This window comes from Cetorhinus maximus, unplaced genomic scaffold (genome assembly GCF_964194155.1).
Source record: "Cetorhinus maximus unplaced genomic scaffold, sCetMax3.hap1.1 HAP1_SCAFFOLD_197, whole genome shotgun sequence".
NCBI lineage: Eukaryota > Metazoa > Chordata > Chondrichthyes > Lamniformes > Cetorhinidae > Cetorhinus > Cetorhinus maximus.
The window spans coordinates 397,824-402,786 of NW_027596176.1; positions in this window are offsets into that span (position 1 = coordinate 397,824).

Consider the following 4,963-nt stretch of genomic DNA (forward strand, 5'->3'; position numbering starts at 1 on the left):
AAGGAGGAAAGCTTTTTTTTTGCAAATATATAATATATTCACAAAATATCTGGAAGAACATTCCAAACCTTTTCAAAATCACACTCACAAAAATACAATCAGGTTCTACTTTTACAACGTGTAACACGAGGTGCATCAATACAATAAATGAATATTACAATCATTTGCAGACATTCATTGTGAGCTGTACAGCCTGAGGGGCTCTCAACAGTTCCCAGCCCCTCGGTGCACTGTGGGCAGAAAGGTCTTAGACAGCGACCTTTCCCCATTGAGCCTTTGCGACGGCTGCCCCAAGCTTCAGGAGGAAAGCCTCCTTGTCATGAACGGCACTGAAATCCTCTGGCTTCATTAGCGCTGTCAAAGGGCTGCCCAGAACTCAGTGGCTTCACATCACCGTCGCTGCTCCTCCAGAGTAACACATCGGAATGTAGAATTTGGGAATGCAGTCAACAGTGAGAGAGAGACAGCGGCATCACATATGGAATTCCAGTAATGAAGCCCTGTCACGTGTTCACAGGATTTGACACTCCTGACAGGTCAAAGGGCATCCACTCTTTCTCTATTGACCAATTGGCCATGGAGATGCCACATCAGAGAATGAGGTTGGGTCACTCAACCTCAATTAAACCTGAGCATCCCACGCTGGTCTCGAAGTGCCACATACCTGCGAGGTCATCGTGGTCACCTTGGTGTGTGCGCTAGTGCCTCAGGGGCAAGGCGCTATCAGCCACCAGGCAAGTATTTCAGGAAAAACTCCCGCCCCTGACAGTTTTCATACGTTTCATCATCCGAGCTTCAATTTCTTGCCCCCCTGAATCATTAATGTCTTCAATGTTTCTGTTCAGAGAGAAGGCAAAAGCAGATATGGGTCCGGAGCTCAATGCTGCCTTCGTCCTTTTGTCCATGAGACAGCGTTTTCTGGTGCTGTTGACTGGGGAGATAATAGGTCGCAACTTAGGCACTTTCCATTGGTTTAATCAGCTGTCAGTCATATACCGAACGCTCTGATTGGAGGTCTCACAGTCCGGAAGAGTGGGAAATCCCCTGATTGGATGGGGCGGCTGTCCGTCTCAGGCTGGCCTTAACTGATTGGGTGTTTGTGGATAAACATTCCACTCATGGGCTGGAAACGCTGGGAGGCGCCTCTGGTCTGTTCTCATTTGTTCTGTTTCTTCATTAATTGAATAATGGGTTTAAGTGGATATTTCACCAAATTTGTCACCTGCCAGGACGTAGGGAATTTGGTGGAATGGGCAGGCAAGTGGCAACTGATGTTTAATGCAGAAAAATATCGAGTATTTCCTTTTGTTAGGCAGAACATGGGGAGGCAATATAAAATAAAGGGCACATCTCCAATAATAGAGGGTTCCAGGAATATATGTGCATGAGTCAGTGAAGGTGGAAGGACAGGTCGAGATCATGGTTAACGAAGCATTCGGCATTGGAGCATTTATTAAAAGGGACATCGAGCCCAAGGGCAAGGAGGTTATGTTGAACTTGTAGGTGACACAAGTTCAACCTCAGCTGGAGTATTGTGTCCAGTTGTGGGCCCCTCACTTCAGGACGGACATGAAGGAATTGGAGAGAATGCCGAAAAGATTCACCGGAATGATTCCAGGGAAGAGGAACTTCAGTTATTAAGAGAGATTGGAGAAGATGAAACTCTTCTCCTTGGAGAGTAGACGGTTGAGGGAGATGTTGTGAGTAGTGGCCGAGTTGCTGCTATTGATAGAGTTGATTTGCAGACACTTCGTAGGTGGAAACCTTAACTTTATTTACAAAGGTGATCAGCAGCAACCACATGTGTGCTTTCAACTCAAACTCTATCTCCACACTACTGAACACAAATTACGAACAGCTAAGGTAGCCCACGCTACTCTCCTATTCGCTACTAAAGATCATGTGATCTCCCTTAACAAGCATTTTTCATAACGGTATATTACACACTAAATAAAAGCACGATTACCACATTCCACACCTTGGACTTGGATATAGGTTTTATATTTAAATGTACAACTTTCTCAAGGCAGCAAAGTATTTACACTGGGTAAGGAAATTACAAGTTCAGTCTTTCAGGTGGTTTCCTGGTACGTGTGGAGCGTCTCAGCTCCACAACTTCAGATTCTTTGTCAGGAATCTCCTTTTCCGGAGTTGCTTGAACATCCGGTGTTTCGGTGGCACTTGCAGTTCTGCATCCTTAACCCTTATAGGGTCAGACATGTCAGTCTTGGGTTGAGTTCAGTCAACAGGAAATGCTGACACAGTCATGGTCACTGCTGGAACCAAATCATGGTTACTTGTCTCTCTCTTCCTTGAATAGTCCACCTTGTCTCCGTGTGACTCAGTCTGCCACCCCCACGTGGTAAGAGAGAGGTCCAGTCACCGCAGTTATTTCCCCGCTCACCATTTTGGTCCTTCCCCGAAGATTTTCACGGATACCATCTCTCCCACGGTAAATTTCGTCCTGCGACTGTGTCAGTCATGTCTAGTTTTCTGTCTTCCCTGGCTCCTTTCCACCTTCCCCTCTAAATTCGGTATTATAAAGCTCAATCTGGTCCTGAGACGGTGTTTCGACAATAACTCCGCAGCTGAGACACTTGCTGTTGTGTGAGGGGTGGACCTATAATGGAAAAGAAAGCGGCCAAGGTTGGTTGCTAAGGAATCTCCAGTTAGCTTCTTCAAGCCTGCGTTGAAAGTTTGAACTGCCCTTTCAGCCAGTCCGTTTGGAGAAGGGTGAGGGAGCCCAGTTTTTACATGAGTGATACCATTGAGGCTTATAAACCGTTGAAACTCAGCACTGGTCAATGACGTGCCGTTATCAAAAACAGTGAGGTGAGCGTGACTGCCCTTGACATCAAGACAGCATTTGACCGAGTGTTGCACCATGGAGCCCGAGCAAAACTGGAATCAATGGGAATCAGGGGAGAACACTCATCGCTGGTTGCGGTCATACCGAGCACAAAGGAAGATGGTTGTTGGAGGTCAGTCATCTCAGCTCCAGGACATCACTGCAGGAGTTCCTCAGGGTACTGTCCATGACCCAACCATCTTCAGCTACTTCATCAATGACCTTCATTCCATCATAAAGTCAGAAGTGGGGATGGTCACTGATGATTGCACAATGTTCAGCACTATTAGCGACTCCTGTTATACTGAAGCATACCGCGATGAGTAACTCACCTCCTGACTCCCCAAAGCCTGTCCACCATCGACAAGACACAAGTCAGGAGTGTGGTGGAATACTGAACACTTGCCTGGGTGAGGGATGGGGGGCAGGGGAGCAGGAGCTGGCCTGCCACTTTGAGGTGGGGGGAAGATATTGAGGACGTGTGCCCCACAAGTTGAGGTGTACTCTCCAAATATTGATCGAGTGGATAGGAAAATTCAGAGGGTGGTCAAAAATTGCAGCGCATGTGGAAAAAAAATGATGGTGGCCCCCTGAAAATGAGGTGAGGGAACCCCAAAACTGAGGCGGGAGCACAAATTGTCAGGAAAATATGTCAGAAGGAAAGTCAGGAACGATCGAGCGGGCCTGAAAAATGCTGCGTAAATTGAGGGTGTGGCAGGGGCGGGGTTGGGAGGGAAGATTTTGGGGGGTGGTGTGGGGGCCAGAATGGTGGGGCCAAAATGTGGACTGGCCCAATTTAAAGAGTGGCCCAAAATTTGTGGTGCACCCCTGTAAATTGACGGGTCACCCAAAAATAGAGGAGCGGCAGCCGTGCGGGAGAGTCCCACAATATTGAGGGGGTTCCCCATCACTGAGGGTGGGAAAACCCAAACATTGAGACAGGGGGAAGTGTGTAAGCGGGAAAAAAAAAGGAGGGAAAAAATTGAAGGCAGTGGGGGGGGCCCTTAACTTGAGGGAGACAGGAAAATGCAGATGGCTTTAAATGGAGGCTCCAAGTTGTGTGGGGGGCGGGGTGGGTGTGAGGCAAAGAGTGAAGGCTACAGCATTCATAGAAGGGCCTTAAATGTTAGTGGTGGGGCTGGATATTTCGGAAGGGAACACCAAAAATGAGCGAGCACCCAAAATATTGAGGGGAGGGAAAAATTGAGGGAGCGTCCCGAAATTACAGCGCACACAAAAAAATGTAGTGACAGCGCCCCCCACAAATTGAGGCTCAGGGGAGAACTTGTGTCAAATAAATTCTGAAAATAGAGTTGTAAAAAAGTCACAAAACACTCACATTTTTAAAAATTCATTCACGGGACGTGGGCGTCGCTGGCTGGGCCCAGCATTTATTGCCCACCCCTAATTGCCCCTTGAGAAGGTGGTGGTGAGCTGTCTTCTTGAACGGCTGCAGTCCCATGTGGTGTAGGTACACACACAGTGCTGTTAGGGAGGGAAGTTTCAGGATTTGGACCTAGCGACAGTGAAGGAACGGCTGATATATATCCATGTCAGAATGGTGAGTGGCTCGGAGGGGAACTTCCAGGTGCTGGTGTTCCCCATGTGTCTGCTGCCCTTGTCCTCCGAGAGGGTAGAGGTCATGGGCTTGGAAGGTGCTGTCGAAGGAGCCTTGGTGAAATTCTGCTGTGCATCTTGTGAAAATGCCAATGAAAAGTCAGAATGAAAATGTCAGAAAAAGCAGCCAGAGAAGAGAATCACAAAAAGGAATCAGAAACCATCACGGTTGGAGGATCTGTACCAGTTTGAGGGTCTGCATCCATTGTTGCATCTTTACCAGTTCTCGGGCTGTATCAGTTGATGTGTTTGTTATGTGTTGGAAGGACTGTACTGTTCCATTGGGTTAAAGACATTGACCAGTTTGAGTTGCTGTATTGGGTTGAGATGTTGAAGCATTTTGCGCCTCTTGAATTAGCTTCAGGTCCATTATGGTTTGAATTCTACAATGAATAATCAAAACTAACGAACTTCCATCATTTCACTGAACGTCCACATTGAAAGAGGGCAGCTACATCCCAGAGTGTAGTGGAACAGCTCTGAGAGAGACACTCGAAC